The 21545-nt window shown below is 41.9% G+C and overlaps 16 non-coding genes across 16 annotated transcripts; all 16 read right to left on the bottom strand.

Annotated features, from left to right (window-relative positions):
• Positions 1–479: 479 nt before the first annotated feature.
• On the bottom strand, positions 480–562 carry TRNAL-UAG (transfer RNA leucine (anticodon UAG)). Its single transcript has one exon. It is a non-coding gene; the product is annotated as a tRNA-Leu (tRNA).
• A 1182-nt stretch (positions 563–1744) lies between these two features.
• On the bottom strand, positions 1745–1827 carry TRNAL-UAG (transfer RNA leucine (anticodon UAG)). Its single transcript has one exon. It is a non-coding gene; the product is annotated as a tRNA-Leu (tRNA).
• Positions 1828–3009: 1182 nt separating this feature from the next.
• Positions 3010–3092, bottom strand: TRNAL-UAG (transfer RNA leucine (anticodon UAG)). Its single transcript has one exon. It is a non-coding gene; the product is annotated as a tRNA-Leu (tRNA).
• Positions 3093–4274: 1182 nt separating this feature from the next.
• On the bottom strand, positions 4275–4357 carry TRNAL-UAG (transfer RNA leucine (anticodon UAG)). The gene has a single exon. It is a non-coding gene; the product is annotated as a tRNA-Leu (tRNA).
• A 1327-nt stretch (positions 4358–5684) lies between these two features.
• TRNAL-UAG (transfer RNA leucine (anticodon UAG)) lies at positions 5685–5767 on the bottom strand. Its single transcript has one exon. It is a non-coding gene; the product is annotated as a tRNA-Leu (tRNA).
• A 1182-nt stretch (positions 5768–6949) lies between these two features.
• Positions 6950–7032, bottom strand: TRNAL-UAG (transfer RNA leucine (anticodon UAG)). Its single transcript has one exon. It is a non-coding gene; the product is annotated as a tRNA-Leu (tRNA).
• A 1327-nt stretch (positions 7033–8359) lies between these two features.
• On the bottom strand, positions 8360–8442 carry TRNAL-UAG (transfer RNA leucine (anticodon UAG)). Its single transcript has one exon. It is a non-coding gene; the product is annotated as a tRNA-Leu (tRNA).
• Positions 8443–9624: 1182 nt separating this feature from the next.
• Positions 9625–9707, bottom strand: TRNAL-UAG (transfer RNA leucine (anticodon UAG)). The gene has a single exon. It is a non-coding gene; the product is annotated as a tRNA-Leu (tRNA).
• A 1328-nt stretch (positions 9708–11035) lies between these two features.
• Positions 11036–11118, bottom strand: TRNAL-UAG (transfer RNA leucine (anticodon UAG)). The gene has a single exon. It is a non-coding gene; the product is annotated as a tRNA-Leu (tRNA).
• A 1182-nt stretch (positions 11119–12300) lies between these two features.
• Positions 12301–12383, bottom strand: TRNAL-UAG (transfer RNA leucine (anticodon UAG)). The gene has a single exon. It is a non-coding gene; the product is annotated as a tRNA-Leu (tRNA).
• Positions 12384–13712: 1329 nt separating this feature from the next.
• Positions 13713–13795, bottom strand: TRNAL-UAG (transfer RNA leucine (anticodon UAG)). The gene has a single exon. It is a non-coding gene; the product is annotated as a tRNA-Leu (tRNA).
• A 1182-nt stretch (positions 13796–14977) lies between these two features.
• On the bottom strand, positions 14978–15060 carry TRNAL-UAG (transfer RNA leucine (anticodon UAG)). The gene has a single exon. It is a non-coding gene; the product is annotated as a tRNA-Leu (tRNA).
• A 1328-nt stretch (positions 15061–16388) lies between these two features.
• On the bottom strand, positions 16389–16471 carry TRNAL-UAG (transfer RNA leucine (anticodon UAG)). Its single transcript has one exon. It is a non-coding gene; the product is annotated as a tRNA-Leu (tRNA).
• A 1182-nt stretch (positions 16472–17653) lies between these two features.
• On the bottom strand, positions 17654–17736 carry TRNAL-UAG (transfer RNA leucine (anticodon UAG)). The gene has a single exon. It is a non-coding gene; the product is annotated as a tRNA-Leu (tRNA).
• Positions 17737–18918: 1182 nt separating this feature from the next.
• TRNAL-UAG (transfer RNA leucine (anticodon UAG)) lies at positions 18919–19001 on the bottom strand. The gene has a single exon. It is a non-coding gene; the product is annotated as a tRNA-Leu (tRNA).
• Positions 19002–20328: 1327 nt separating this feature from the next.
• On the bottom strand, positions 20329–20411 carry TRNAL-UAG (transfer RNA leucine (anticodon UAG)). Its single transcript has one exon. It is a non-coding gene; the product is annotated as a tRNA-Leu (tRNA).
• Between the last annotated feature and the right edge of the window lie 1134 nt (positions 20412–21545).

Raw genomic sequence — 21545 nt, 5'->3', positions numbered from 1 at the left:
CAACTTACACGGTTGCAGTGGGTAAATGCTATTAGCAAAAGGACTCCTCTCATCGCCGTACTCAGCTGCATAGAAATTGGGCAACAGAATAGCTGCACTATCACTCAATAGTACTGAATGCAGAATTGTCCCAGGTCTGGTGTTAAGTCTGTAGAAGTCTTTACAGGGAGTTGGCGAGGATTTTACCAGGATAGCGGAGGAGCTCAATGAAAATGTGTCATTACTTTATGAGTGTTAGACCTGACATTATATCATGCTAAGAAAATATGAGTGTTCAAAAGTGGGATTTAAATCCACAAATTCAAGAGAGACCGGTCGGTCATCCTAACCTACACAAAAGTGCAATTTTTAAAGATTGGATGCCGAAACAGTTATCTGAAGAGTCTAATGTTTTGGGGCGTATACCGACATAGTTTTTTTACTATTATTTCACTAACACTGACGGAATGACTGCGAAGTATGTTTAAGAAAAGATGAGTTGTCAGAAGTGGGATTTGAACCCACGCCTCCAGGGGAGACTGCGACCTAAACGCAGCACCTTAGACCACTCGGCCATCCTGACTTACAGAAAACCTCTGCCTCTCCAGATTGGTAGGAAAAACAATCATGTTAAGAGTCGATTTTTTGGGGATGTTGAATTGAAAGATTAGAACTGTTTCTTGTCCATTTCCGTCTTGTATTTATTGGTTTATGATTACAGTGTTGCAAAAAGAAGTTCTTGAAGACCCTTTTACTTGCTTGATCTTGAAAATATAGAGAAATCCCCCTGGGAGGTACCCAGGAGTAAGGCAGTGGTGTAGGATTCTCTATAACATTCACTCAAGTAAGCAGAGGGATATGAATTGTTTTACATTGTTCACTTATATTTAGGGTCCTGTTAGAGATATGGGGATCATGAGAATTTAGAGTTGGTAGAGAATATGATCAAGGTTAAAAAAGTTGGCAGAAAGGAGTGTTGTGAAAGTCGTGGTACTATAAAAGGTATCTACTGCACCTGACTGTTGGGTGTGGAGCACTTCTCTTTATCAGAATTTAGATTAATCCGCGTAACAGGTGGGTTCTGTAGGTGTTCGTCAGGGATGGGGTTTCTCTGACAGCTTTACAAGTGCTAGAATTAATTTGGCTCCAAACTCCCACTAATACAAAGCCACATGTATATAAGTGGCTCGGGCTGGTCTCTTGGAGCTATGGAGTGCACAGTAGTGGAGCTAGGCCATGTTCTGTAGCCAGGCCCAGGATGTGGCCCCGTGTCTCGAATATTGCCACAACTTACACGGTTGCAGTGGGTAAATGCTATTAGCAAAAGGACTCCTCTCATCGCCGTACTCAGCTGCATAGAAATTGGGCAACAGAATAGCTGCACTATCACTCAATAGTACTGAATGCAGAATTGTCCCAGGTCTGGTGTTAAGTCTGTAGAAGTCTTTACAGGGAGTTGGCGAGGATTTTACCAGGATAGCGGAGGAGCTCAATGAAAATGTGTCATTACTTTATGAGTGTTAGACCTGACATTATATCATGCTAAGAAAATATGAGTGTTCAAAAGTGGGATTTAAATCCACAAATTCAAGAGAGACCGGTCGGTCATCCTAACCTACACAAAAGTGCAATTTTTAAAGATTGGATGCCGAAACAGTTATCTGAAGAGTCTAATGTTTTGGGGCGTATACCGACATAGTTTTTTTACTATTATTTCACTAACACTGACGGAATGACTGCGAAGTATGTTTAAGAAAAGATGAGTTGTCAGAAGTGGGATTTGAACCCACGCCTGCAAGGGAGACTGCGACCTAAACGCAGCGCCTTTGACCACTCGGCCATCCTGACTTACAGAAAACGTCTGCCTCTCCAGATTGGTAGGAAAAACAATCATGTTAAGAGTCGATTTTTTGGGGATGTTGAATTGAAAGATTAGAACTGTTTCTTGTCCATTTCCGTCTTGTATTTATTGGTTTATGATTACAGTGTTGCAAAAAGAAGTCCTTGAAGACCCTTTTACTTGCTTGATCTTGAAAATATAGAGAAATCCCCCTGGGAGGTACCCAGGATGAAGGCAGTGGTGTAGGATTCTCTATAACATTCACTCAAGTAAGCAGAGGGATATGAATTGTTTTACATTGTTCACTTATATTTAGGGTCCTGTTAGAGATATGGGGATCATGAGAATTTAGAGTTGGTAGAGAATATGATCAAGGTTAAAAAAGTTGGCAGAAAGGAGTGTTGTGAAAGTCGTGGTACTATAAAAGGTATCTACTGCACCTGACTGTTGGGTGTGGAGCACTTCTCTTTATCAGAATTTAGATTAAGCCGCGTAACTGGTGGGTTCTGCAGGTGTTCGTCAGGGATGGGGTTTCTCTGACAGCTTTACAAGTGCTAGAATTAATTTGGCTCCAAACTCCCACTAATACAAAGCCACATGTATATAAGTGGCTCGGGCTGGTCTCTTGGAGCTATGGAGTGCACAGTAGTGGTGCTAGGCCATGTTCTGTAGCCAGGCCCAGGATGTGGCCCCGTGTCTCGAATATTGCCACAACTTACACGGTTGCAGTGGGTAAATGCTATTAGCAAAAGGACTCCTCTCATCGCCGTACTCAGCTGCATAGAAATTGGGCAACAGAATAGCTGCACTATCACTCAATAGTACTGAATGCAGAATTGTCCCAGGTCTGGTGTTAAGTCTGTAGAAGTCTTTACAGGGAGTTGGCGAGGATTTTACCAGGATAGCGGAGGAGCTCAATGAAAATGTGTCATTACTTTATGAGTGTTAGACCTGACATTATATCATGCTAAGAAAATATGAGTGTTCAAAAGTGGGATTTAAATCCACAAATTCAAGAGAGACCGGTCGGTCATCCTAACCTACACAAAAGTGCAATTTTTAAAGATTGGATGCCGAAACAGTTATCTGAAGAGTCTAATGTTTTGGGGCGTATACCGACATAGTTTTTTTACTATTATTTCACTAACACTGACGGAATGACTGCGAAGTATGTTTAAGAAAAGATGAGTTGTCAGAAGTGGGATTTGAACCCACGCCTCCAGGGGAGACTGCGACCTAAACGCAGCGCCTTAGACCACTCGGCCATCCTGACTTACAGAAAACCTTTGCCTCTCCAGATTGGTAGGAAAAACAATCATGTTAAGAGTCGATTTTTTGGGGATGTTGAATTGAAAGATTAGAACTGTTTCTTGTCCATTTCCGTCTTGTATTTATTGGTTTATGATTACAGTGTTGCAAAAAGAAGTCCTTGAAGACCCTTTTACTTGCTTGATCTTGAAAATATAGAGAAATCCCCCTGGGAGGTACCCAGGAGTAAGGCAGTGGTGTAGGATTCTCTATAACATTCACTCAAGTAAGCAGAGGGATATGAATTGTTTTACATTGTTCACTTATATTTAGGGTCCTGTTAGAGATATGGGGATCATGAGAATTTAGAGTTGGTAGAGAATATGATCAAGGTTAAAAAAGTTGGCAGAAAGGAGTGTTGTGAAAGTCGTGGTACTATAAAAGGTATCTACTGCACCTGACTGTTGGGTGTGGAGCACTTCTCTTTATCAGAATTTAGATTAAGCCGCGTAACTGGTGGGTTCTGCAGGTGTTCGTCAGGGATGGGGTTTCTCTGACAGCTTTACAAGTGCTAGAATTAATTTGGCTCCAAACTCCCACTAATACAAAGCCACATGTATATAAGTGGCTCGGGCTGGTCTCTTGGAGCTATGGAGTGCACAGTAGTGGAGCTAGGCCATGTTCTGTAGCCAGGCCCAGGATGTGGCCCCGTGTCTCGAATATTGCCACAACTTACACGGTTGCAGTGGGTAAATGCTATTAGCAAAAGGACTCCTCTCATCGCCGTACTCAGCTGCATAGAAATTGGGCAACAGAATAGCTGCACTATCACTCAATAGTACTGAATGCAGAATTGTCCCAGGTCTGGTGTTAAGTCTGTAGAAGTCTTTACAGGGAGTTGGCGAGGATTTTACCAGGATAGCGGAGGAGCTCAATGAAAATGTGTCATTACTTTATGAGTGTTAGACCTGACATTATATCATGCTAAGAAAATATGAGTGTTCAAAAGTGGGATTTAAATCCACAAATTCAAGAGAGACCGGTCGGTCATCCTAACCTACACAAAAGTGCAATTTTCAAAGATTGGATGCCGAAACAGTTATCTGAAGAGTCTAATGTTTTGGGGCGTATACCGACATAGTTTTTTTACTATTATTTCACTAACACTGACGGAATGACTGCGAAGTATGTTTAAGAAAAAATGAGTTGTCAGAAGTGGGATTTGAACCCACGCCTCCAGGGGAGACTGCAACCTAAACACAGTGCCTTAGACCACTCGGCCATCCTGACTTACAGAAAACCTCTGCCTCTCCAGATTGGTAGGAAAAACAATCATGTTAAGAGTCGATTTTTTGGGGATGTTGAATTGAAAGATTAGAACTGTTTCTTGTCCATTTCCGTCTTGTATTTATTGGTTTATGATTACAGTGTTGCAAAAAGAAGTCCTTGAAGACCCTTTTACTTGCTTGATCTTGAAAATATAGAGAAATCCCCCTGGGAGGTACCCAGGAGTAAGGCAGTGGTGTAGGATTCTCTATAACATTCACTCAAGTAAGCAGAGGGATATGAATTGTTTTACATTGTTCACTTATATTTAGGGTCCTGTTAGAGATATGGGGATCATGAGAATTTAGAGTTGGTAGAGAATATGATCAAGGTTAAAAAAGTTGGCAGAAAGGAGTGTTGTGAAAGTCGTGGTACTATAAAAGGTATCTACTGCACCTGACTGTTGGGTGTGGAGCACTTCTCTTTATCAGAATTTAGATTAAGCCGCGTAACTGGTGGGTTCTGCAGGTGTTCGTCAGGGATGGGGTTTCTCTGACAGCTTTACAAGTGCTAGAATTAATTTGGCTCCAAACTCCCACTAATACAAAGCCACATGTATATAAGTGGCTCGGGCTGGTCTCTTGGAGCAATGGAGTGCACAGTAGTGGAGCTAGGCCATGTTCTGTAGCCAGGCCCAGGATGTGGCCCCGTGTCTCGAATATTGCCACAACTTACACGGTTGCAGTGGGTAAATGCTATTAGCAAAAGGACTCCTCTCATCGCCGTACTCAGCTGCATAGAAATTGGGCAACAGAATAGCTGCACTATCACTCAATAGTACTGAATGCAGAATTGTCCCAGGTCTGGTGTTAAGTCTGTAGAAGTCTTTACAGGGAGTTGGCGAGGATTTTACCAGGATAGCGGAGGAGCTCAATGAAAATGTGTCATTACTTTATGAGTGTTAGACCTGACATTATATCATGCTAAGAAAATATGAGTGTTCAAAAGTGGGATTTAAATCCACAAATTCAAGAGAGACCGGTCGGTCATCCTAACCTACACAAAAGTGCAATTTTTAAAGATTGGATGCCGAAACAGTTATCTGAAGAGTCTAATGTTTTGGGGCGTATACCGACATAGTTTTTTTACTATTATTTCACTAACACTGACGGAATGACTGCAAAGTATGTTTAAGAAAAGATGAGTTGTCAGAAGTGGGATTTGAACCCATGCCTCCAGGGGAGACTGCGACCTAAACGCAGTGCCTTAGACCACTTGGCCATAGTTTTTTTACTATTATTTCACTAACACTGACGGAATGACTGCAAAGAATGTTTAAGAAAAGATTAGTTGTCAGAAGTGGGATTTGAACCCACGCCTCCAGGGGAGACTGCGACCTAAACGCAGCGCCTTAGACCACTCGGCCATCCTGACTTACAGAAAACCTCTGCCTCTCCAGATTGGTAGGAAAAACAATCATGTTAAGACTCGATTTTTTGGGGATGTTGAATTGAAAGATTAGAACTGTTTCTTGTCCATTTCCGTCTTGTATTTATTGGTTTATGATTACAGTGTTGCAAAAAGAAGTCCTTGAAGACCCTTTTACTTGCTTGATCTTGAAAATATAGAGAAATCCCCCTGGGAGGTACCCAGGAGTAAGGCAGTGGTGTAGGATTCTCTATAACATTCACTCAAGTAAGCAGAGGGATATGAATTGTTTTACATTGTTCACTTATATTTAGGGTCCTGTTAGAGATATGGGGATCATGAGAATTTAGAGTTGGTAGAGAATATGATCAAGGTTAAAAAAGTTGGCAGAAAGGAGTGTTGTGAAAGTCGTGGTACTATAAAAGGTATCTACTGCACCTGACTGTTGGGTGTGGAGCACTTCTCTTTATCAGAATTTAGATTAAGCCGCGTAACTGGTGGGTTCTGCAGGTGTTCGTCAGGGATGGGGTTTCTCTGACAGCTTTACAAGTGCTAGAATTAATTTGGCTCCAAACTCCCACTAATACAAAGCCACATGTATATAAGTGGCTCGGGCTGGTCTCTTGGAGCTATGGAGTGCACAGTAGTGGAGCTAGGCCATGTTCTGTAGCCAGGCCCAGGATGTGGCCCCGTGTCTCGAATATTGCCACAACTTACACGGTTGCAGTGGGTAAATGCTATTAGCAAAAGGACTCCTCTCATCGCCGTACTCAGCTGCATAGAAATTGGGCAACAGAATAGCTGCACTATCACTCAATAGTACTGAATGCAGAATTGTCCCAGGTCTGGTGTTAAGTCTGTAGAAGTCTTTACAGGGAGTTGGCGAGGATTTTACCAGGATAGCGGAGGAGCTCAATGAAAATGTGTCATTACTTTATGAGTGTTAGACCTGACATTATATCATGCTAAGAAAATATGAGTGTTCAAAAGTGGGATTTAAATCCACAAATTCAAGAGAGACCGGTCGGTCATCCTAACCTACACAAAAGTGCAATTTTCAAAGATTGGATGCCGAAACAGTTATCTGAAGAGTCTAATGTTTTGGGGCGTATACCGACATAGTTTTTTTACTATTATTTCACTAACACTGACGGAATGACTGCGAAGTATGTTTAAGAAAAAATGAGTTGTCAGAAGTGGGATTTGAACCCACGCCTCCAGGGGAGAATGCGACCTAAACACAGCACCTTAGACCACTCTGCCATCCTGACTTTCAGAAAACCTCTGCCTCTCCAGATTGGTAGGAAAAACAATCATGTTAAGAGTCGATTTTTTGGGGATGTTGAATTGAAAGATTAGAACTGTTTCTTGTCCATTTCCGTCTTGTATTTATTGGTTTATGATTACAGTGTTGCAAAAAGAAGTCCTTGAAGACCCTTTTACTTGCTTGATCTTGAAAATATAGAGAAATCCCCCTGGGAGGTACCCAGGAGTAAGGCAGTGGTGTAGGATTCTCTATAACATTCACTCAAGTAAGCAGAGGGATATGAATTGTTTTACATTGTTCACTTATATTTAGGGTCCTGTTAGAGATATGGGGATCATGAGAATTTAGAGTTGGTAGAGAATATGATCAAGGTTAAAAAAGTTGGCAGAAAGGAGTGTTGTGAAAGTCGTGGTACTATAAAAGGTATCTACTGCACCTGACTGTTGGGTGTGGAGCACTTCTCTTTATCAGAATTTAGATTAAGCCGCGTAACTGGTGGGTTCTGCAGGTGTTCGTCAGGGATGGGGTTTCTCTGACAGCTTTACAAGTGCTAGAATTAATTTGGCTCCAAACTCCCACTAATACAAAGCCACATGTATATAAGTGGCTCGGGCTGGTCTCTTGGAGCAATGGAGTGCACAGTAGTGGAGCTAGGCCATGTTCTGTAGCCAGGCCCAGGATGTGGCCCCGTGTCTCGAATATTGCCACAACTTACACGGTTGCAGTGGGTAAATGCTATTAGCAAAAGGACTCCTCTCATCGCCGTACTCAGCTGCATAGAAATTGGGCAACAGAATAGCTGCACTATCACTCAATAGTACTGAATGCAGAATTGTCCCAGGTCTGGTGTTAAGTCTGTAGAAGTCTTTACAGGGAGTTGGCGAGGATTTTACCAGGATAGCGGAGGAGCTCAATGAAAATGTGTCATTACTTTATGAGTGTTAGACCTGACATTATATCATGCTAAGAAAATATGAGTGTTCAAAAGTGGGATTTAAATCCACAAATTCAAGAGAGACCGGTCGGTCATCCTAACCTACACAAAAGTGCAATTTTTAAAGATTGGATGCCGAAACAGTTATCTGAAGAGTCTAATGTTTTGGGGCGTATACCGACATAGTTTTTTTACTATTATTTCACTAACACTGACGGAATGACTGCGAAGTATGTTTAAGAAAAGATGAGTTGTCAGAAGTGGGATTTGAACCCACGCCTCCAGGGGAGACTGCGACATAAACGCAGCGCCTTAGACCACTTGGCCATAGTTTTTTTACTATTATTTCACTAACACTGACGGAATGACTGCAAAGAATGTTTAAGAAAAGATTAGTTGTCAGAAGTGGGATTTGAACGCACGCCTCCAGGAGAGACTGCGACCTAAACGCAGCGCCTTAGACCACTCGGCCATCCTGACTTACAGAAAACCTCTGCCTCTCCAGATTGGTAGGAAAAACAATCATGTTAAGAGTCGATTTTTTGGGGATGTTGAATTGAAAGATTAGAACTGTTTCTTGTCCATTTCCGTCTTGTATTTATTGGTTTATGATTACAGTGTTGCAAAAAGAAGTCCTTGAAGACCCTTTTACTTGCTTGATCTTGAAAATATAGAGAAATCCCCCTGGGAGGTACCCAGGAGTAAGGCAGTGGTGTAGGATTCTCTATAACATTCACTCAAGTAAGCAGAGGGATATGAATTGTTTTACATTGTTCACTTATATTTAGGGTCCTGTTAGAGATATGGGGATCATGAGAATTTAGAGTTGGTAGAGAATATGATCAAGGTTAAAAAAGTTGGCAGAAAGGAGTGTTGTGAAAGTCGTGGTACTATAAAAGGTATCTACTGCACCTGACTGTTGGGTGTGGAGCACTTCTCTTTATCAGAATTTAGATTAAGCCGCGTAACTGGTGGGTTCTGCAGGTGTTCGTCAGGGATGGGGTTTCTCTGACAGCTTTACAAGTGCTAGAATTAATTTGGCTCCAAACTCCCACTAATACAAAGCCACATGTATATAAGTGGCTCGGGCTGGTCTCTTGGAGCTATGGAGTGCACAGTAGTGGAGCTAGGCCATGTTCTGTAGCCAGGCCCAGGATGTGGCCCCGTGTCTCGAATATTGCCACAACTTACACGGTTGCAGTGGGTAAATGCTATTAGCAAAAGGACTCCTCTCATCGCCGTACTCAGCTGCATAGAAATTGGGCAACAGAATAGCTGCACTATCACTCAATAGTACTGAATGCAGAATTGTCCCAGGTCTGGTGTTAAGTCTGTAGAAGTCTTTACAGGGAGTTGGCGAGGATTTTACCAGGATAGCGGAGGAACTCAATGAAAATGTGTCATTACTTTATGAGTGTTAGACCTGACATTATATCATGCTAAGAAAATATGAGTGTTCAAAAGTGGGATTTAAATCCACAAATTCAAGAGAGACCGGTCGGTCATCCTAACCTACACAAAAGTGCAATTTTTAAAGATTGGATGCCGAAACAGTTATCTGAAGAGTCTAATGTTTTGGGGTGTATACCGACATAGTTTTTTTACTATTATTTCACTAACACTGACGGAATGACTGCGAAGTATGTTTAAGAAAAGATGAGTTGTCAGAAGTGGGATTTGAACCCACGCCTCCAGGGGAGACTGCGACCTAAACGGAGCACCTTAGACCACTCAGCCATCCTGACTTACAGAAAACCTCTGCCTCTCCAGATTGGTAGGAAAAACAATCATGTTAAGAGTCGATTTTTTGGGGATGTTGAATTGAAAGATTAGAACTGTTTCTTGTCCATTTCCGTCTTGTATTTATTGGTTTATGATTACAGTGTTGCAAAAAGAAGTCCTTGAAGACCCTTTTACTTGCTTGATCTTGAAAATATAGAGAAATCCCCCTGGGAGGTACCCAGGAGTAAGGCAGTGGTGTAGGATTCTCTATAACATTCACTCAAGTAAGCAGAGGGATATGAATTGTTTTACATTGTTCACTTATATTTAGGGTCCTGTTAGAGATATGGGGATCATGAGAATTTAGAGTTGGTAGAGAATATGATCAAGGTTAAAAAAGTTGGCAGAAAGGAGTGTTGTGAAAGTCGTGGTACTAAAAAAAGGTATCTACTGCACCTGACTGTTGGGTGTGGAGCACTTCTCTTTATCAGAATTTAGATTAAGCCGCGTAACTGGTGGGTTCTGCAGGTGTTCGTCAGGGATGGGGTTTCTCTGACAGTTTTACAAGTACTAGAATTAATTTGGCTCCAAACTCCCACTAATTCAAAGCCACATGTATATAAGTGGCTCAGGCTGGTCTCTTGGAGCTATGGAGTGCACAGTAGTGGAGCTAGGCCATGTTCTGAAGCCAGGCCCAAGATGTGGCCCCGTGTCTCGAATATTGCCACAACTTACATGGTTGCAGTGGGTAAATGCTATTAGCAAAAGGACTCCTCTCATCGCCGTACTAAGCTGCATAGAAATTGGGCAACAGAATAGCTGCACTATCACTCAATAGTACTGAATGCAGAATTGTCCCAGGTCTGGTGTTGAGTTTGTAGAAGTCTTTACAGGGAGTTGGCGAGGATTTTACCAGGATAGCGGAGGAGCTCAAGGAAAATGTGTTATTACTTTATGAGTGTTAGACCTGACATTATATCATGCTAAGAAAATATGAGTGTTCAAAAGTGGGATTTAAATCCACAAATTCAAGAGAGACCGGTCGGTCATCCTAACCTACACAAAAGTGCAATTTTTAAAGATTGGATGCCGAAACAGTTATCTGAAGAGTCTAATGTTTTGGGGCGTATACCGACATAGTTTTTTTACTATTATTTCACTAACACTGACGGAATGACTGCAAAGTATGTTTAAGAAAAGATGAGTTGTCAGAAGTGGGATTTGAACCCACGCCTCCAGGGGAGACTGCGACCTAAACGCAGTGCCTTAGACCACTTGGCCATAGTTTTTTTACTATTATTTCACTAACACTGACGGAATGACTGCAAAGAATGTTTAAGAAAAGATTAGTTGTCAGAAGTGGGATTTGAACGCACGCCTCCAGGAGAGACTGCGACCTAAACGCAGCGCCTTAGACCACTCGGCCATCCTGACTTACAGAAAACCTCTGCCTCTCCAGATTGGTAGGAAAAACAATCATGTTAAGAGTCGATTTTTTGGGGATGTTGAATTGAAAGATTAGAACTGTTTCTTGTCCATTTCCGTCTTGTATTTATTGGTTTATGATTACAGTGTTGCAAAAAGAAGTCCTTGAAGACCCTTTTACTTGCTTGATCTTGAAAATATAGAGAAATCCCCCTGGGAGGTACCCAGGAGTAAGGCAGTGGTGTAGGATTCTCTATAACATTCACTCAAGTAAGCAGAGGGATATGAATTGTTTTACATTGTTCACTTATATTTAGGGTCCTGTTAGAGATATGGGGATCATGAGAATTTAGAGTTGGTAGAGAATATGATCAAGGTTAAAAAAGTTGGCAGAAAGGAGTGTTGTGAAAGTCGTGGTACTATAAAAGGTATCTACTGCACCTGACTGTTGGGTGTGGAGCACTTCTCTTTATCAGAATTTAGATTAAGCCGCGTAACTGGTGGGTTCTGCAGGTGTTCGTCAGGGATGGGGTTTCTCTGACAGCTTTACAAGTGCTAGAATTAATTTGGCTCCAAACTCCCACTAATACAAAGCCACATGTATATAAGTGGCTCGGGCTGGTCTCTTGGAGCAATGGAGTGCACAGTAGTGGAGCTAGGCCATGTTCTGTAGCCAGGCCCAGGATGTGGCCCCGTGTCTCGAATATTGCCACAACTTACACGGTTGCAGTGGGTAAATGCTATTAGCAAAAGGACTCCTCTCATCGCCGTACTCAGCTGCATAGAAATTGGGCAACAGAATAGCTGCACTATCACTCAATAGTACTGAATGCAGAATTGTCCCAGGTCTGGTGTTAAGTCTGTAGAAGTCTTTACAGGGAGTTGGCGAGGATTTTACCAGGATAGCGGAGGAGCTCAATGAAAATGTGTCATTACTTTATGAGTGTTAGACCTGACATTATATCATGCTAAGAAAATATGAGTGTTCAAAAGTGGGATTTAAATCCACAAATTCAAGAGAGACCGGTCGGTCATCCTAACCTACACAAAAGTGCAATTTTTAAAGATTGGATGCCGAAACAGTTATCTGAAGAGTCTAATGTTTTGGGGCGTATACCGACATAGTTTTTTTACTATTATTTCACTAACACTGACTGAATGACTGCGAAGTATGTTTAAGAAAAGATGAGTTGTCAGAAGTGGGATTTGAACCCACGCCTCCAGGGGAGACTGCGACCTAAACGCAGCGCCTTAGACCACTCGGCCATCCTGACTTACAGAAAACCTCTGCCTCTCCAGATTGGTAGGAAAAACAATCATGTTAAGAGTCGATTTTTTTGGGGATGTTGAATTTAAAGATTAGAACTGTTTCTTGTCCATTTCCGTCTTGTATTTATTGGTTTATGATTACAGTGTTGCAAAAAGAAGTCCTTGAAGACCCTTTTACTTGCTTGATCTTGAAAATATAGAGAAATCCCCCTGGGAGGTACCCAGGAGTAAGGCAGTGGTGTAGGATTCTCTATAACATTCACTCAAGTAAGCAGAGGGATATGAATTGTTTTACATTGTTCACTTATATTTAGGGTCCTGTTAGAGATATGGGGATCATGAGAATTTAGAGTTGGTAGAGAATATGATCAAGGTTAAAAAAGTTGGCAGAAAGGAGTGTTGTGAAAGTCGTGGTACTAAAAAAAGGTATCTACTGCACCTGACTGTTGGGTGTGGAGCACTTCTCTTTATCAGAATTTAGATTAAGCCGCGTAACTGGTGGGTTCTGCAGGTGTTCGTCAGGGATGGGGTTTCTCTGACAGTTTTACAAGTACTAGAATTAATTTGGCTCCAAACTCCCACTAATTCAAAGCCACATGTATATAAGTGGCTCAGGCTGGTCTCTTGGAGCTATGGAGTGCACAGTAGTGGAGCTAGGCCATGTTCTGAAGCCAGGCCCAAGATGTGGCCCCGTGTCTCGAATATTGCCACAACTTACATGGTTGCAGTGGGTAAATGCTATTAGCAAAAGGACTCCTCTCATCGCCGTACTAAGCTGCATAGAAATTGGGCAACAGAATAGCTGCACTATCACTCAATAGTACTGAATGCAGAATTGTCCCAGGTCTGGTGTTGAGTTTGTAGAAGTCTTTACAGGGAGTTGGCGAGGATTTTACCAGGATAGCGGAGGAGCTCAAGGAAAATGTGTTATTACTTTATGAGTGTTAGACCTGACATTATATCATGCTAAGAAAATATGAGTGTTCAAAAGTGGGATTTAAATCCACAAATTCAAGAGAGACCGGTCGGTCATCCTAACCTACACAAAAGTGCAATTTTTAAAGATTGGATGCCGAAACAGTTATCTGAAGAGTCTAATGTTTTGGGGCGTATACCGACATAGTTTTTTTACTATTATTTCACTAACACTGACGGAATGACTGCAAAGTATGTTTAAGAAAAGATGAGTTGTCAGAAGTGGGATTTGAACCCACGCCTCCAGGGGAGACTGCGACCTAAACGCAGTGCCTTAGACCACTTGGCCATAGTTTTTTTACTATTATTTCACTAACACTGACGGAATGACTGCAAAGAATGTTTAAGAAAAGATTAGTTGTCAGAAGTGGGATTTGAACGCACGCCTCCAGGAGAGACTGCAACCTAAACGCAGCGCCTTAGACCACTCGGCCATCCTGACTTACAGAAAACCTCTGCCTCTCCAGATTGGTAGGAAAAACAATCATGTTAAGAGTCGATTTTTTGGGGATGTTGAATTGAAAGATTAGAACTGTTTCTTGTCCATTTCCGTCTTGTATTTATTGGTTTATGATTACAGTGTTGCAAAAAGAAGTCCTTGAAGACCCTTTTACTTGCTTGATCTTGAAAATATAGAGAAATCCCCCTGGGAGGTACCCAGGAGTAAGGCAGTGGTGTAGGATTCTCTATAACATTCACTCAAGTAAGCAGAGGGATATGAATTGTTTTACATTGTTCACTTATATTTAGGGTCCTGTTAGAGATATGGGGATCATGAGAATTTAGAGTTGGTAGAGAATATGATCAAGGTTAAAAAAGTTGGCAGAAAGGAGTGTTGTGAAAGTCGTGGTACTATAAAAGGTATCTACTGCACCTGACTGTTGGGTGTGGAGCACTTCTCTTTATCAGAATTTAGATTAAGCCGCGTAACTGGTGGGTTCTGCAGGTGTTCGTTAGGGATGGGGTTTCTCTGACAGCTTTACAAGTGCTAGAATTAATTTGGCTCCAAACTCCCACTAATACAAAGCCACATGTATATAAGTGGCTCGGGCTGGTCTCTTGGAGCAATGGAGTGCACAGTAGTGGAGCTAGGCCATGTTCTGTAGCCAGGCCCAGGATGTGGCCCCGTGTCTCGAATATTGCCACAACTTACACGGTTGCAGTGGGTAAATGCTATTAGCAAAAGGACTCCTCTCATCGCCGTACTCAGCTGCATAGAAATTGGGCAACAGAATAGCTGCACTATCACTCAATAGTACTGAATGCAGAATTGTCCCAGGTCTGGTGTTAAGTCTGTAGAAGTCTTTACAGGGAGTTGGCGAGGATTTTACCAGGATAGCGGAGGAGCTCAATGAAAATGTGTCATTACTTTATGAGTGTTAGACCTGACATTATATCATGCTAAGAAAATATGAGTGTTCAAAAGTGGGATTTAAATCCACAAATTCAAGAGAGACCGGTCGGTCATCCTAACCTACACAAAAGTGCAATTTTTAAAGATTGGATGCCGAAACAGTTATCTGAAGAGTCTAATGTTTTGGGGCGTATACCGACATAGTTTTTTTACTATTATTTCACTAACACTGACTGAATGACTGCGAAGTATGTTTAAGAAAAGATGAGTTGTCAGAAGTGGGATTTGAACCCACGCCTCCAGGGGAGACTGCGACCTAAACGCAGCGCCTTAGACCACTCGGCCATCCTGACTTACAGAAAACCTCTGCCTCTCCAGATTGGTAGGAAAAACAATCATGTTAAGAGTCGATTTTTTTGGGGATGTTGAATTTAAAGATTAGAACTGTTTCTTGTCCATTTCCGTCTTGTATTTATTGGTTTATGATTACAGTGTTGCAAAAAGAAGTCCTTGAAGACCCTTTTACTTGCTTGATCTTGAAAATATAGAGAAATCCCCCTGGGAGGTACCCAGGAGTAAGGCAGTGGTGTAGGATTCTCTATAACATTCACTCAAGTAAGCAGAGGGATATGAATTGTTTTACATTGTTCACTTATATTTAGGGTCCTGTTAGAGATATGGGGATCATGAGAATTTAGAGTTGGTAGAGAATATGATCAAGGTTAAAAAAGTTGGCAGAAAGGAGTGTTGTGAAAGTCGTGGTACTATAAAAGGTATCTACTGCACCTGACTGTTGGGTGTGGAGCACTTCTCTTTATCAGAATTTAGATTAAGCCGCGTAACTGGTGGGTTCTGCAGGTGTTCGTCAGGGATGGGGTTTCTCTGACAGCTTTACAAGTGCTAGAATTAATTTGGCTCCAAACTCCCACTAATACAAAGCCACATGTATATAAGTGGCTCGGGCTGGTCTCTTGGAGCTATGGAGTGCACAGTAGTGGAGCTAGGCCATGTTCTGTAGCCAGGCCCAGGATGTGGCCCCGTGTCTCGAATATTGCCACAACTTACACGGTTGCAGTGGGTAAATGCTATTAGCAAAAGGACTCCTCTCATCGCCGTACTCAGCTGCATAGAAATTGGGCAACAGAATAGCTGCACTATCACTCAATAGTACTGAATGCAGAATTGTCCCAGGTCTGGTGTTAAGTCTGTAGAAGTCTTTACAGGGAGTTGGCGAGGATTTTACCAGGATAGCGGAGGAACTCAATGAAAATGTGTCATTACTTTATGAGTGTTAGACCTGACATTATATCATGCTAAGAAAATATGAGTGTTCAAAAGTGGGATTTAAATCCACAAATTCAAGAGAGACCGGTCGGTCATCCTAACCTACACAAAAGTGCAATTTTTAAAGATTGGATGCCGAAACAGTTATCTGAAGAGTCTAATGTTTTGGGGTGTATACCGACATAGTTTTTTTACTATTATTTCACTAACACTGACGGAATGACTGCGAAGTATGTTTAAGAAAAGATGAGTTGTCAGAAGTGGGATTTGAACCCACGCCTCCAGGGGAGACTGCGACCTAAACGCAGTGCCTTAGACCACTTGGCCATAGTTTTTTTACTATTATTTCACTAACACTGACGGAATGACTGCAAAGAATGTTTAAGAAAAGATTAGTTGTCAGAAGTGGGATTTGAACGCACGCCTCCAGGAGAGACTGCGACCTAAACGCAGCGCCTTAGACCACTCGGCCATCCTGACTTACAGAAAACCTCTGCCTCTCCAGATTGGTAGGAAAAACAATCATGTTAAGAGTCGATTTTTTGGGGATGTTGAATTGAAAGATTAGAACTGTTTCTTGTCCATTTCCGTCTTGTATTTATTGGTTTATGATTACAGTGTTGCAAAAAGAAGTCCTTGAAGACCCTTTTACTTGCTTGATCTTGAAAATATAGAGAAATCCCCCTGGGAGGTACCCAGGAGTAAGGCAGTGGTGTAGGATTCTCTATAACATTCACTCAAGTAAGCAGAGGGATATGAATTGTTTTACATTGTTCACTTATATTTAGGGTCCTGTTAGAGATATGGGGATCATGAGAATTTAGAGTTGGTAGAGAATATGATCAAGGTTAAAAAAGTTGGCAGAAAGGAGTGTTGTGAAAGTCGTGGTACTATAAAAGGTATCTACTGCACCTGACTGTTGGGTGTGGAGCACTTCTCTTTATCAGAATTTAGATTAAGCCGCGTAACTGGTGGGTTCTGCAGGTGTTCGTCAGGGATGGGGTTTCTCTGACAGCTTTACAAGTGCTAGAATTAATTTGGCTCCAAACTCCCACTAATACAAAGCCACATGTATATAAGTGGCTCGGGCTGGTCTCTTGGAGCAATGGAGTGCACAGTAGTGGAGCTAGGCCATGTTCTGTAGCCAGGCCCAGGATGTGGCCCCGTGTCTCGAATATTGCCACAACTTACACGGTTGCAGTGGGTAAATGCTATTAGCAAAAGGACTCCTCTCATCGCCGTACTCAGCTGCATAGAAATTGGGCAACAGAATAGCTGCACTATCACTCAATAGTACTGAATGCAGAATTGTCCCAGGTCTGGTGTTAAGTCTGTAGAAGTCTTTACAGGGAGTTGGCGAGGATTTTACCAGGATAGCGGAGGAGCTCAATGAAAATGTGTCATTACTTTATGAGTGTTAGACCTGACATTATATCATGCTAAGAAAATATGAGTGTTCAAAAGTGGGATTTAAATCCACAAATTCAAGAGAGACCGGTCGGTCATCCTAACCTACACAAAAGTGCAATTTTTAAAGATTGGATGCCGAAACAGTTATCTGAAGAGTCTAATGTTTTGGGGCGTATACCGACATAGTTTTTTTACTATTATTTCACTAACACTGACTGAATGACTGCGAAGTATGTTTAAGAAAAGATGAGTTGTCAGAAGTGGGATTTGAACCCACGCCTCCAGGGGAGACTGCGACCTAAACGCAGCGCCTTAGACCACTCGGCCATCCTGACTTACAGAAAACCTCTGCCTCTCCAGATTGGTAGGAAAAACAATCATGTTAAGACTCGATTTTTTGGGGATGTTGAATTGAAAGATTAGAACTGTTTCTTGTCCATTTCCGTCTTGTATTTATTGGTTTATGATTACAGTGTTGCAAAAAGAAGTCCTTGAAGACCCTTTTACTTGCTTGATCTTGAAAATATAGAGAAATCCCCCTGGGAGGTACCCAGGAGTAAGGCAGTGGTGTAGGATTCTCTATAACATTCACTCAAGTAAGCAGAGGGATATGAATTGTTTTACATTGTTCACTTATATTTAGGGTCCTGTTAGAGATATGGGGATCATGAGAATTTAGAGTTGGTAGAGAATATGATCAAGGTTAAAAAAGTTGGCAGAAAGGAGTGTTGTGAAAGTCGTGGTACTATAAAAGGTATCTACTGCACCTGACTGTTGGGTGTGGAGCACTTCTCTTTATCAGAATTTAGATTAAGCTGCGTAACTGGTGGGTTCTGCAGGTGTTCGTCAGGGATGGGGTTTCTCTGACAGCTTTACAAGTGCTAGAATTAATTTGGCTCCAAACTCCCACTAATACAAAGCCACATGTATATAAGTGGCTCGGGCTGGTCTCTTGGAGCAATGGAGTGCACAGTAGTGGAGCTAGGCCATGTTCTGTAGCCAGGCCCAGGATGTGGCCCCGTGTCTCGAATATTGCCACAACTTACACGGTTGCAGTGGGTAAATGCTATTAGCAAAAGGACTCCTCTCATCGCCGTACTCAGCTGCATAGAAATTGGGCAACAGAATAGCTGCACTATCACTCAATAGTACTGAATGCAGAATTGTCCCAGGTCTGGTGTTAAGTCTGTAGAAGTCTTTACAGGGAGTTGGCGAGGATTTTACCAGGATAGCGGAGGAGCTCAATGAAAATGTGTCATTACTTTATGAGTGTTAGACCTGACATTATATCATGCTAAGAAAATATGAGTGTTCAAAAGTGGGATTTAAATCCACAAATTCAAGAGAGACCGGTCGGTCATCCTAACCTACACAAAAGTGCAATTTTTAAAGATTGGATGCCGAAACAGTTATCTGAAGAGTCTAATGTTTTGGGGCGTATACCGACATAGTTTTTTTACTATTATTTCACTAACACTGACTGAATGACTGCGAAGTATGTTTAAGAAAAGATGAGTTGTCAGAAGTGGGATTTGAACCCACGCCTCCAGGGGAGACTGCGACCTAAACGCAGCGCCTTAGACCACTCGGCCATCCTGACTTACAGAAAACCTCTGCCTCTCCAGATTGGTAGGAAAAACAATCATGTTAAGACTCGATTTTTTGGGGATGTTGAATTGAAAGATTAGAACTGTTTCTTGTCCATTTCCGTCTTGTATTTATTGGTTTATGATTACAGTGTTGCAAAAAGAAGTCCTTGAAGACCCTTTTACTTGCTTGATCTTGAAAATATAGAGAAATCCCCCTGGGAGGTACCCAGGAGTAAGGCAGTGGTGTAGGATTCTCTATAACATTCACTCAAGTAAGCAGAGGGATATGAATTGTTTTACATTGTTCACTTATATTTAGGGTCCTGTTAGAGATATGGGGATCATGAGAATTTAGAGTTGGTAGAGAATATGATCAAGGTTAAAAAAGTTGGCAGAAAGGAGTGTTGTGAAAGTCGTGGTACTATAAAAGGTATCTACTGCACCTGACTGTTGGGTGTGGAGCACTTCTCTTTATCAGAATTTAGATTAAGCTGCGTAACTGGTGGGTTCTGCAGGTGTTCGTCAGGGATGGGGTTTCTCTGACAGCTTTACAAGTGCTAGAATTAATTTGGCTCCAAACTCCCACTAATACAAAGCCACATGTATATAAGTGGCTCGGGCTGGTCTCTTGGAGCTATGGAGTGCACAGTAGTGGAGCTAGGCCATGTTCTGTAGCCAGGCCCAGGATGTGGCCCCGTGTCTCGAATATTGCCACAACTTACACGGTTGCAGTGGGTAAATGCTATTAGCAAAAGGACTCCTCTCATCGCCGTACTCAGCTGCATAGAAATTGGGCAACAGAATAGCTGCACTATCACTCAATAGTACTGAATGCAGAATTGTCCCAGGTCTGGTGTTAAGTCTGTAGAAGTCTTTACAGGGAGTTGGCGAGGATTTTACCAGGATAGCGGAGGAGCTCAATGAAAATGTGTCATTACTTTATGAGTGTTAGACCTGACATTATATCATGCTAAGAAAATATGAGTGTTCAAAAGTGGGATTTAAATCCACAAATTCAAGAGAGACCGGTCGGTCATCCTAACCTACACAAAAGTGCAATTTTTAAAGATTGGATGCCGAAACAGTTATCTGAAGAGTCTAATGTTTTGGGGCGTATACCGACATAGTTTTTTTACTATTATTTCACTAACACTGACGGAATGACTGCGAAGTATGTTTAAGAAAAGATGAGTTGTCAGAAGTGGGATTTGAACCCACGCCTCCAGGGGAGACTGCGACCTAAACGCAGCGCCTTAGACCACTTGGCCATAGTTTTTTTACTATTATTTCACTAACACTGACGGAATGACTGCAAAGAATGTTTAAGAAAAGATTAGTTGTCAGAAGTAGGATTTGAACGCACGCCTCCAGGAGAGACTGCGACCTAAACGCAGCGCCTTAGACCACTCGGCCATCCTGACTTACAGAAAACCTCTGCCTCTCCAGATTGGTAGGAAAAACAATCATGTTAAGAGTCGATTTTTTGGGGATGTTGAATTGAAAGATTAGAACTGTTTCTTGTCCATTTCCGTCTTGTATTTATTGGTTTATGATTACAGTGTTGCAAAAAGAAGTCCTTGAAGACCCTTTTACTTGCTTGATCTTGAAAATATAGAGAAATCCCCCTGGGAGGTACCCAGGAGTAAGGCAGTGGTGTAGGATTCTCTATAACATTCACTCAAGTAAGCAGAGGGATATGAATTGTTTTACATTGTTCACTTATATTTAGGGTCCTGTTAGAGATATGGGGATCATGAGAATTTAGAGTTGGTAGAGAATATGATCAAGGTTAAAAAAGTTGGCAGAAAGGAGTGTTGTGAAAGTCGTGGTACTATAAAAGGTATCTACTGCACCTGACTGTTGGGTGTGGAGCACTTCTCTTTATCAGAATTTAGATTAAGCCGCGTAACTGGTGGGTTCTGCAGGTGTTCGTCAGGGATGGGGTTTCTCTGACAGCTTTACAAGTGCTAGAATTAATTTGGCTCCAAACTCCCACTAATACAAAGCCACATGTATATAAGTGGCTCGGGCTGGTCTCTTGGAGCTATGGAGTGCACAGTAGTGGAGCTAGGCCATGTTCTGTAGCCAGGCCCAGGATGTGGCCCCGTGTCTCGAATATTGCCACAACTTACACGGTTGCAGTGGGTAAATGCTATTAGCAAAAGGACTCCTCTCATCGCCGTACTCAGCTGCATAGAAATTGGGCAACAGAATAGCTGCACTATCACTCAATAGTACTGAATGCAGAATTGTCCCAGGTCTGGTGTTAAGTCTGTAGAAGTCTTTACAGGGAGTTGGCGAGGATTTTACCAGGATAGCGGAGGAGCTCAATGAAAATGTGTCATTACTTTATGAGTGTTAGACCTGACATTATATCATGCTAAGAAAATATGAGTGTTCAAAAGTGGGATTTAAATCCACAAATTCAAGAGAGACCGGTCGGTCATCCTAACCTACACAAAAGTGCAATTTTTAAAGATTGGATGCCGAAACAGTTATCTGAAGAGTCTAATGTTTTGGGGCGTATACCGACATAGTTTTTTTACTATTATTTC

The sequence above is a fragment of the Rhinoderma darwinii genome, chromosome 1, assembly GCF_050947455.1.
Source record: "Rhinoderma darwinii isolate aRhiDar2 chromosome 1, aRhiDar2.hap1, whole genome shotgun sequence".
NCBI classification, from domain to species: Eukaryota; Metazoa; Chordata; class Amphibia; order Anura; family Rhinodermatidae; genus Rhinoderma; species Rhinoderma darwinii.
This window is presented reverse-complemented; position numbering and strand designations above follow the sequence as displayed.